The 12,040-nt window shown below is 36.7% G+C and overlaps 1 protein-coding gene across 1 annotated transcript in view; it reads left to right on the top strand.

Moving 5' to 3' along the window:
* Window positions 1–291: 291 nt before the first annotated feature.
* The window catches only part of DHRS9 (dehydrogenase/reductase 9), a 38,832-nt gene continuing 27,083 nt past the window's right edge, over window positions 292–12,040 (top strand). The window contains exon 1 of the mRNA XM_074303188.1: window positions 292–450. The gene's annotated coding sequence lies outside the window, so the exon portion shown is untranslated. The remainder of the gene's footprint in view (window positions 451–12,040) is intronic.

Below are 12,040 nucleotides of genomic sequence, written 5' to 3'. Positions count from 1 at the left end.
GATGATATTAACTAAGGTTTGTAAGGATTTTTTACATACTTCTCTTCTCTTTTTTTAGCCAAATGAATAATAAAATGTCCAAATGCGGGTAAACTGAGAAAGAGGAAGAATTCTAATAATTCTTATATGACCAAAAATAAATGTAGTAAAAATATTCTTCTCTTATGTGGCATGTGGTTCGTAGTTGTTTGGCTTCCTTCATTCATCAGAGAAATATCTGAGTCATCAGTGAGTGTCACAACCAATATGACTCATGAATAAAAGAGCAGACCTGCAGCTTCAGAAGCAGCTCAGGCATCCTGCTCTGAGTTGCCTTGGACTCTTCCACTCCATCCCAGAGAGAAGCAACATTTGATTTCTATGGTCTACCCTTTCCTTCCTTTTCTGGTCAGAAGGAGCCTGAAGTTAGTCAACGAATAGCTTCTGCTAGCCAGCTCATCTTGAGATCAGGTAATTATTAACAACTGAATGTGATTTTCCCCCTATTATTTCATGTTTATTCAAAACAATAGAAATTTTCTTCAGTCTCCTTTCTTATAGGAAAAAAATAAAATTATCTTTCAAGTTGCCATCAAAACAGTATATAGTATATTGTGTTTGAAAGGGTTCTTTTGTGAAGTCTGTGGATAATTGGGTTGCAGATGAGGGTCCTGTAATATGCAAAGGAAGTACTCTAGCTCTGTATTCATCCAAAATATTGGATGTTGTATAACCAATACTACTAATAATAACCAAGATTCTATTTGTGGTTACAGAATATATTATATGCATAAATAAGCTTAACAGAATTACTTTGATAGCATTTCATAATTGATGAGAAAATGAAAGCCAAAAAATCAACCTTGGGATAGAGGCACCCAGGCCACTGGCTCACTGAAATATACAGCACAGAAACAACTGAACAACAATAATGTAGCATAGGTCAGAGTTTTTGCTGAAGTTTTGATTATTATTCCTAAAGGTACTGCTCTACTGGTAGAACACATAAATTGATTGTCAGTTGTCAGAAAAGGCATAAGAGAATGGCCAATATATAGAAGAAAGGGAGAAACTAAAGGGAACTAGTGGTCAAAAATGCTTTCTAGAAGACAAAAGACTTCATGAAATGTATCCTAGAGGACACTGGGACCTCAAAAATGAGATAGATGAAAGCAATAAATTTGTCTCTGCTTTTTACTGCCCATTTTATTGTACCCACTCTACCTTTATCAGCAGTTATTTTCTAGAGCTGGAAGATGCCAAAATACACAATTTGATAAGGGTGAAAATCGCTTGCCATTTCATTGTCTAAAATGAAGCAAGGCTAGGAATAGTGAGTTTCTTTCTAAAGTCTTGTGGTTTCACTTTCTGAATCATTTGACCATTCCATAGAACCCTGTGACTTGTAGAACAGGTAGTTTATATCTCTACTAAATTTGCTTTCTGATTTTTTCATGAACATTTAGAAGACTTTAGAGAAGATATTAGAAAAAAAGTATCATGGGATTATACAAAAACTTTAAATTGGCTAGTTGAAAAGATATATACTCAAATGTTATTTAATCCTTTATTTGAATATTTTAAATTGTCCTTACTTATCAAACAAACCTTGGAGTCTAGGAGATTAATATCTATTATTCTTTCACATATTTCAAACAAGTAAAAGAGGGAATTTTTAAAAGAACCTTAACTTGGAAGCTTCTTCATATTGCTGAATTCTCATGAATTCACGTACCTATTTCTTGTTCAAGGACATTTTTGTGGAAAGAAAAAGCTTTTAATGTTGTAGTACAGTCTTTGGTATATTCATATAGCATTAGTTTTCCTTCATACTCAAAGATTTATAAGACAGTATAATGTAATAATTGGGATTTTTCTTCAGAAATTCTGCTTAAATATTTTAAAATAAGCACTATTTTCTTCAATAATTCTTCAAAGTTCAAATATTGGCTTGAAGATAGCTATTTCTTCCATGAAAAGAATACCAACTTGCCAAGAATGTGGACAAGCCACTTAATTTCTCTGGGCATCCTCTATAAAATGTGAGGTTTAGATTATGTGAAATCCAAGGTCCTTTTCATCTATGATTTTAAATTTTCCTTGATCATCCCAGATTAAAAATTATCTTTCCCTCCACTTTGCACTTATAAAAGATTGCATCATTTCTCTTAATATGGATATATGCATGTCCTATCCCCCCTAACTAGATTGTAAGATCCTTGGGGGCAGAGATTGTTTTTTTTTTTCCCTTATCTTTGTTCCTTTCATAGGAAATAGATGGCATAGTGGAAAGAGCCAAGGCCTAGGGTTAGGAAGACCCAAGTTCAAATCATGTCTTAGGACACTTAATTAGCTGTGTGACCCTGAGCGAGTCACTTAACCTTGTTTCCTTATCCTCAGTTTCCTTATTTGTAAAATGGCAAACTATTCCATTATCTTTGCCAAGAAAACCTCAAATAAAGGTCATAAAGAGTCAGACATGAGTGTAACAACAAAACAGCAATAGTGCCTTTATCCCTAGTGGGCACTCAATGAATATTTATTTAATGAATGAATGGATAGATGGAAGTAATAGTCACAAAATCATATCAAAGCAAATATATGAAAATATTATAAATTATAATTGTAGTATATTAATATAAATTACAGTGAAAGGGGAAGTAGAAGAGTTCAGTCTGAGAAGTACATAGTCAGCTTCTCAAGGACTCTGTAATGTGGGAGAAGATGGTAACCAGCTCCTTTCACTTTTACAAAACTAATTCATGATAGGAAGTACTTGCATTGTCAAAAGTTTATGGAATTCAGTTAAAAGGATCTTAAGGCAATTCAGCCTCTTTTCTTCAGATTATTTGTAAGGTACACTGTTTTCCTCAGTCCCCTTTAATAAGGATCAGTTGATGATGAGGGCAGAAAACATGTTTTTGAGAAATAGAAGAGATTTATACTGATTTTAAAGGAGGTAAGATATTGACTCAGCTCTGGATGACCATTTGGTTATTATTATAAATAGAAAAAAGTAATTCACTGCTAATTTAGGTGTGTGTCAAAATGTTTTCTTGTTGTGATCTCCCAAATCATTACCATACAGTTTCTAGTCAATATAGTAAATTTGTAATTATGAATAAAGTAACAATGCAGGAAGTAATATTACAAAAGGGGACCTGGAAGTCAATTTCATTAAAATCTACAATCCAGAGTTGTGAAAGGACAAAAGTCTCAACCATGAATAGGATAGAGACAGTACCCACATCAATGAGATTAGTGATCTATTGAGGTGGCTCATTACAGGATTTTTTTTTCCAGAAAAGCTAAACGAAATGGAGACAAATGTATTTTTATGAGGTCATTTGAGAGAAAATGTCAGAATAATGAGATAATGTTATGCATCCAATTCTATTCAACATTTGTTGAATTTTTATTTGGGGTGTTAGAACAAAATTCAAGGACAACCAAATAGGAACAAGTAAACACAAATTATATATTTTAGAATTTTAAAAGAATGTTTGTTTCTTAAGGGCTAGTTAACAAAAAACTTTTTGATATATACTTACATATGATCATTTCTTGTTCAATATTCCTCATTATGTTTCATCTGTTGAACAATTTAGCTGCTGATTCAACTCCTGGCCCTTTATAATTTATATATCTCACAATAAGAGTAAAGAAGAAGTCTTATCTGTCTGTCTGTCTGCATGTGTGTGTGTCTGTCTCTCTCTCTCTCTTTCTATATATACATATATATATGTATATATATGTATATTTGCTTCAACATAATCATATGTTGCATAGTTTCTTAATTATGTCTCTTCATCTGGTCCTTGGTTTAGTGTTTCCCTATGATACTAATACTGAGAAAAATCCATGTGCTCCTTCTTCCTTGAGCATCTTCATTCTGTTATTGTTTGTTCTTTGTTCTCAAAGAGGACCATAAAAGAAATGAATAGACTCCAGCAAGAGGCCATATCCCTAGAAGTAACCAGTGTCTAGGTGGACCTTTGGGAAGGATACTGAGAGGTTAGCTTGCCCCTAAGTGAGCCTTTATAGAACTTCTGGTACTGACAAAATTAGTTTGTCTTCAAGTAGGCCATTTTAAAATTTCTTGTATTGATAGGATTGTCTTGGAAGAAATAGAGCTATCTTGAACTTATACCCACAATTACTGTGTACAATCAAGAGGCCAAGCTACATATATTCACTCCCTGAGGTTATTTTATATACACATTGCTTTATCACCATTTGACTTTCTGAGGCAAGCAGCTAGCATTGTCAGCATATCTTGTTTAGAGTCCTTCCCCAGGACTCCTAGATCCTATTTCCTCTTGTAAAGTATGAATTCTCCTAGGGAAACTAGCCTGTCTTATGGTGACATAATAAAGCTTTTGCCTCTTGGCTCAAAGATACCTTCTTATACCCCGTCACCATAACATCAAGAAGATGATGCTATGAGGGGAAGTGAATTGAATTTAAGTGAGGAGGGCTATGCAAGATCACCAACTTTACTTTCTCCTCCAGAGTCATCTGGATCCAGTGGCAAAAAATAAATCAGGAAGACTTAGACATGGTCCTGGATTTAGTGGGAGACCTTGGTCTTTTTAAGCTAAGGTCCTTTTGACTGAAGCAATTTCCATTTGGTGATTAAGACTAGGTAAGAATTGAGGCAAAGAAAAGCCTCTTTTCCCTAGTTAAAAGAAAAATCTAATCTGGTAGGGGAAGACCTTCAAAAGTTTCTTGCCAAGGCAGAAGCAATTGCTATTTATATTCACTTTGAGCCATTTAGGGCCCAAACAATCTTGGGATCTATAGTTGGTCAATCAAAGAGAGTCATAGTGATTTGGGTTTAAGACATGGTCATTAAGAAAGAAATCTAGTGGGCAAACCCCAAGAAGATATCTTGGGAGATTTCAGTAGTGAAAAAAACCCATGCAAACAAACCCCAAATTTACATTCCTTTGGGCAGAGTACTCATAACTTCAATCCTTTTTTTTTTTAAATGATCCCCATTTCTTGGTTTCCTTCAATTCTCAGCTAAAGTCCCAACTTCTAGAAGAAGACTTCCCTGAGCCTCTTTGAATCGAGTGCCTTCCTTCTTATTTATTTTTCTAATTATATATGGATTACTTGTATACAGTATTTATATTTTCTCCTCCATTAAACTCTGAGTTCCTTGAGGTCAGGGATTTTTTGCTTTTCTTTTTCTCCCCAGTGTTTAGCACAGTAACTAATACTGTGCTAGTGTAGTTACTTAATAAATGGAAAAACAAAATAAATGTTTTTTGATTAACTAGTTTGTAGTTTACCATTTAGCAGAAAGATAATACATTTGACTAGCATCATTATTATTTATTACATATTTGAATTGAGTTCTGTATTATGCTTCACTTGACATAATTTGAGTTGAGTTTCAGAATTGTCTTCATTTTATATTATCATAATCATTGTATATGTGTGGTTTTTTTAGTGTCATTTTTTTCATTTGGCATGTCTTCACAGAATTATTTCCACCTTTTTCTGAATTCATGATCTTTATTCCTTTCAGAATAATAATATTCCATTATAGCTGTATGCGAAAATGTATCTTGCCATTTCCCAACTGTCCAGTGGTTGGCTTATTTTTTTCTTATAGTAAATAGTATTGTTTGTATGTCTTTTTAAATTCATGCACCCATTTTTTGCTTTTATTGACCCTTGATAACTAGGTCAAAGAGCATAAACAAGTTCTTGGATTTTCTTACACAATTCCAAATTGTTTCCCAGAATAGTCAAATCAATTCATAGTTTCACCAACAGAATTATTCTGATTTCTTATGACTCCTTAACCATTGAATTTTTCCCATCACCTTTCCATGTCTTGCCAATTTGATAGATTTTTCATGGTGTCTGAATTGTGTTAATTAGCATTTCTGATTATGATTTTTAAAAATTTTAGATGGTTATTGATAGCTTGTGTTTATTCTTTTTCAAAAATTCTGTATTCTTATCCTCTAACTATATATGTTAGATTTGATGACAGTGTTAGCACCCAGGATAAGCAAAAGTCGTTGATCTTTATTCTTGGTCTTTAGCTGTAGATCTTTATTCTTGGTAGATCAGCAGGATCTCTGCAACCTCTCCTCTTTGTCTGGCCAAAAGTGACTCTGGCTAGTCTTACTTCACCCCCTAGTCCCTCCTACAATTCTCTGTAGACACCAAATGATTGGGCCAGCCAGGATAGTGGGAAGGGCCATTTTCCAAGCATATTCTAATAGAGTATTGTCCCATAAGGCTAAGTAATTAACCTTAAGTGCTCAATTGTCTGACCTCAGTGCATCAACTCAAGAGTTTCAATCCTTTATGTCTCCTGCTTTTTGTTTTAGAACACAGGTGGTCACACCATCCCAGACTTCTCAGGGAGGTGAGAACCCCAAAAAGGAGGTGATCACACTGCCCCAACTTCTCAGGAAGAGAAGTGAAAGCATTAAAAAGGAGATGATCAGTGCCTCCCTGACACCTCAGGGAGATGAAAAGCACCAAAGGGAAGTGGGGATTGCTAGCAGGTTTTTGGGATGAAGGGTCTTATTAGAAAGGTATGCACAAACCCATCAGCATGGGAGGTATTATACAAGCACATAGCAATAACGCACAGGCTATTAGTGATGACTCTTCCCACAGTCAGTGCAGGCTCAATGTGGTGTAACAAGCATGAATTGTACATGCTAGTAATGATATAATAAATAACATAAATCAACATGGTATTGTAAAAGATTTCCAGAAATCCTAGAATGTGGGTAGGTAAATAACAATCACACATACGCCTTCTTCAGCAGCCAAGAGCTAATCTATTGTCCATTGCTTCACATGACAGGGAATCTAATGATCCCCACAAGTATTTGAAGTCCTGCAACAGTCTTTTTATGTGTTAGGGAATCCAATGATTCCTGCAGATTTTAAAGTCGTGCAACAGTCTTATCATTTCTCAGGGAAAATCCAATGATTCCTGCAGATTTTGAAGTCTTGCAACAGTCTTATCATGTCTCAGAGAATCCAATGATTCCTGAGGGTTTTGAAGTCCTACAACAACCTTTTCATGTCTCAGGGATTCCAATGATTCCTGAAGATTTTGAAGTCTAATAATTTTTTATGTCCATGAGTCAAATGCCACAACTGCCATGCTTTTTCAGTGGTGGGCACAGTCAGCAATGGAACCACCTGGTGTTTCTTGGGTCTTCTCCTTCGTTTCAAGGGTCTGCTCAATCTCTCTCTGATGGACAAGGCGAATACGGCTCGTTGGCACCCATCTGATTCCTTCTCCATTCTGTGGAGATTCAAGTAAACTCTCTCTCCCCCAAGCAGTTAACCTATCTAGTCCCTTCCATTCACCACTTTCTGGATTCTCCACATCACCTGATGATTATCTAATGATAGTGGAGCTGCTCACACTGGACACTGCCCTTCGGGTGGGTTATAAAACTTGTCTGCTGGAGCCACTGCATCTATGTCAAAAATCAAGAAGTTAATAGTATAAAGGGCTAGATTTAGAAGATCTCTAGGGTTACCTGTGGCTCCCCCTTTCTTTTGTTTTTGGAGGAGCATCTTAATGTCTCTGTTTCTCCTCTCTACTATTGCCTGTCCTTGAGGATTAAAGTGGTATGTAAAATCTTATACTGTGCACAAAAGTGTGCAAAATGTTTGGAAGTATATGGAGGTCCATTGTCTGTTTTTATTGCTTGTGGCACATCCATAATTGCAAATGCTTGAATAAGGAATTCAGTGACCACTCAGGCTCTCTCTTTTACTGCTACTCTCTTTTTACTTGCAAAAGTGAATCCTGAAAAGATGTCTCCCACAACATGGATAAAAGACAGACAACCAAAAGATTTATATTGGGTCACATCCATTTGCCAAATTTCATTGGGTTTCAAAACATGAGGGTTCTTCCCTGGAGGGAGTGTAGGAACGTGGAAAGGAAGGCAACCTGTACAGGCTTTTACTATGCTCCTAGCTTCCTCTCTTGTTATTCCAAATTGTAAACATAAAGCTCAAGCAGTCTGATGATATTTAAAATGAGATTCTTGGGCTTCTTGAAGTAAAGGAGTATTGGCCAACATGGTTAGAAGGCTATCTGCCTTTGAATTACCATCAAAAATAGGACCTGGAAGTCCACTATGAAAGTGGACATGCAAGATATAAATCTTACCTGGATGCTTTCTCACTTGCTCTTTAAGTTCCTTAAAGAGCTGATATATATTAGAGGCTACATATTTTATTTGGGCTGTGGCAATTCTTTGTACCATACCTACTGAATAGGACAAATCAGATATTATATTTATATCTCCTGGATAATAAGTAAGAGCTAGAATGATTTCATATAATTTATTCTGCTGAGTGGACTGAAAAGGAGATCTGATTACTCTCTTTATAGTTAAGTCATGAGAGTATACAGCACAAATATTATGTTTGGATGCATCTGTAAAGATAGTTGGTCCTTTAAGAGGAACTTTAGAAACTTTTTCTTCAAGAAGCCATCACCAATTATGTAATAGTCTGGTTATCTTTAATGAAGACCCATGTGTAAAATTTGGAGCCATGGCTAATATTAAATTTGCCAAACTGGGATGATTTCACAGCATACATTAATTTATGCATTAGTACAAAAGGGGTATATCTTGTCAGGTCTTATCCCAGATAATTGTACTGCTTGCTTAATGACCTTTAATAAAATTCTAGCCAGAAGCACTGGGTAAAGAGTAAGGCTTTGTTCTGGTTATGCTGGGAGGTTCACCCACTCTATCACACTGTCTCCTTGATGAAGGACTGCTGTGGGTGTCTCTTGTGTAGCAAAAACTGATATTTTCAAGGGTTTTTGAATGACTCTTTCAACCACATTGGATAAAGCCAGTTCAACTTCTCTCAAAGCCTCTTGAGCTTCTTTTGTAAGCTGGCATGGTGAGTTTAAAGCACTGTCTCCCCTTAAAAAGACATGCAATGGTTGCAATTGATAGATAGTCAAGCCTAACACTGGACGCATCCATTGGATATCTCCTATCAATTTCTGAAAGTCATTTAAGGTGTTTAGTTTCTCTGTTGTTAAGGAAAGTTTTTGTACTGAATTTGTAGTTCCTTTGTGTTTCTATGATCTTTTGTAGATATGCTTCTAACATTTGCTCCTCAGGTGCACATCCCAATATATTATTCATGCATTACTTTTGGAAATGCTTTTCTTACTGCAGTAAGCAATATACATTTGACACATTTAGGGCTATCTTTCATTCCCTATGGCAAAACTGTCCATTCATATCTTTTATAAGGCTCAGCTAAGTTAATCTGGGTATTGAAAAGACAAATATTTTCATATCTTCCTTATCTAGAGGGATAGGATAGAAACAATCCTTAATGTCTATAACCCAAAGAGGCCATTCTCTAGGCAATTGGGTAGGAGATGGAAGTACAGGCTGAAGAGTTTCCATAGTTTCCATCTGTTCATTTACTTTTCTGAAATCAGTAAACATCCTCCATTTTTCAGATTTGTTTTTTTACAATAAACACAGGGAAATTCCAAGGACTTAGAGAAGGTTGTAAGTGTCCTTGGTCAAGTTGCTCCTGTACTATATCTAATAAGGCCTGAATTTTATTGCTACCTAAGGGCCATTGTTCTATCCACACTGGTGTATCAGTTTTCCTTTGGATAGGAACAGGTGAAAGTGTTGGCAGGCCTTCAATAGCAGTCCTGCCTAAAAAACCGGAGTACTCATTTTTAATCCTAATTGTTGTAAAATGTCTCTTCCCCACAGATTGATGGGGATTTTTTCAACTATAAAAGGAGTAAAAAAAAAACAAAAAAAAAACCTCCTGTTTCACCTTCAAATATCCATCTCAGAGGGGTAGCACTAACTTCAGCTGCGATGGATCCTCCTACACCAGACATATAGGTGTCTGCCTTAATCTTTGGCTAAGGACTGAGCCAGTTGTCACTTCTAATGACTATACGATCTGCACCAGTGTCTACCAATCCTTCTAATGGTATGCCATTTATATAGATAGTGAGCATAGGTGGGTCAGCTGTCACAGCTGCTGTCCAGTATATTCCTGTATTTTGTTGCTTGGAGTCAGAATCTGGGTGACTATCACCAGATTGCTTATTATGAGTCTGTATCAGTAAACCTGATGCTACTACTTCTCCTTGTTGATAAGTCACACATTGTCTACCTGTATTAGTAACTGGGATATATTATTTACACATTCCTTAGTTTCCCATATCAGTGTATGGATGGACACTGTTTTGTAAGCACTCTCAGGAGGTGAAATGGTTAAGCTTACTGTGCCTGGTGACAAGGGATCCATAGCTGGAAAGGAACCTTTCCATGGGGTATTTTAGTTGTCCCAGCTGCATACAACTCTATTCTCCCCAGTTGTAAGCCCTTTCTCCCATCAGATGGCTTCCTGGCTGATTGGTTATGTTCAGGTACTGAACTTCTAGACACTCTCTGGGTGTAGTACCATCTATCATCATGTCCCAAGGTAAAAAAATCAGTCTACATTCTGATGCCCAATGGAAGCCTCTGTCCATTTTGGATATGGGTATTGGGTCTTGTTCTCCCACCCTGTTTTCTCACTCTGTCTCTATTGATACAGATGCCCTACCACATTGAAAGCATTGACAAGTCTCTCTAGAACTCCCATGCCAAAAGGGACCCTGTCTTCCCATGTTTGGATCTTGGGAAGTCTGTATCATAGCCTGGCTATAAAAGGTATTTGTGCCCACTGTGGCACAGTGTCTTATGATCTCCTCTAAAGGAGCATCCTTGTGTAATCCTGGTATATTTCTTCTACAAACCTCATTAGCATTTTCTTTAGCAAGTTGCCTCATCATAATTTCTGTTACTGCATTTTCACCATTAGTTCATATGACAGCTATCTGCAAATGTCCCACAAAATCAGCAAAGGTTTCATTTGGCCCTTGTACAATTTTTGTGAAGGCCCTTGTCATTTTTATTGGGGAGAAAAGCCCATGTTTTGACAGCAGCAGCAGCAGTTTGCTCATATGCTGCTATGGGGTAATTAATCTGTACTGAAATGTCTGCATAAGAACCTACACCTGTTAGTTGGTGATTGGAGGATTAACTCCACTATCACTATTTTGTTGGGCTTGTATCGTACAGAGCTCACTATATTCAGAAAGCCACAGGTTCTAAGCATGTCCTTGCTATAGATTTCCAGTCCCTAGGGGTTAAAACTTCATAAGCCAAATTCTGTAATAACATCTTAACATAAGCTGATGTAGCCCGATAAAGAGAGCAAGCCTTTTTCAAGTCTTTGAGGATTTCCAAATCAAAAGGAGTGTATCTTCTACTTTCTTGACCTGAAGAGTTAAATTGTTGAATCACAGAATACATTCCTATTTTCAAATCAGCTAAATCCTGCCCTTTTTCTGGGGCTTTAAATAGTGCCTTTTGCAATCTAGTCATAGGAGGGGGTGATTGCTGGGGGGGAGGTGCAAGTGACATCACTGCCCCTCCCACTACTCCTCCCTCCATCCTGGAAGGTGAAGATGGGGGCGTGTCAAGAACCAGTTCCAGTTTAAGCAGGGTTGAAGCTGCTTGGTGAGAGGGAGAATCACCATGCCCTTCACCATGCTCTTCACCACGCCCTTCATTCTCACTTAACTCCACATGCCCTTTGGTGATATTGCTATTAATCTGTTTATTGTCTTCCTCTTTTTCCTCACACTTCCTCATCTGGTTGTTCTTAAAACTATTTTTCTATATTTTTCTATAACTTGTAGGATTCTTTAAGACCAATTGTATTATGTTGTATATATATAGAATGTTTCCTTGGAAATTGAACCAGGACCTTTATTATTGTATTATTCACATAGTTGATCTCCTACTAGTTTCCAATTATCTGGCCTTATATCTCTTCATTTAAGAACCAAGGGGACATGCCTTCTAATGTACCAAAAGTCTAGCAATCTACAACCAAGTTATAATTAAGCTTGTTCCTTGATCAACTTAAGTATGCTTTCTATAGCACCCCCTCAGGGAGAGGGTGGAGATGGGATTGGGGATAGGGGAGAATCTTTTCCTAA

This window comes from Sminthopsis crassicaudata, chromosome 3 (genome assembly GCF_048593235.1).
Source record: "Sminthopsis crassicaudata isolate SCR6 chromosome 3, ASM4859323v1, whole genome shotgun sequence".
In the NCBI taxonomy this organism is placed as follows: Eukaryota; Metazoa; Chordata; class Mammalia; order Dasyuromorphia; family Dasyuridae; genus Sminthopsis; species Sminthopsis crassicaudata.
This window is presented reverse-complemented; position numbering and strand designations above follow the sequence as displayed.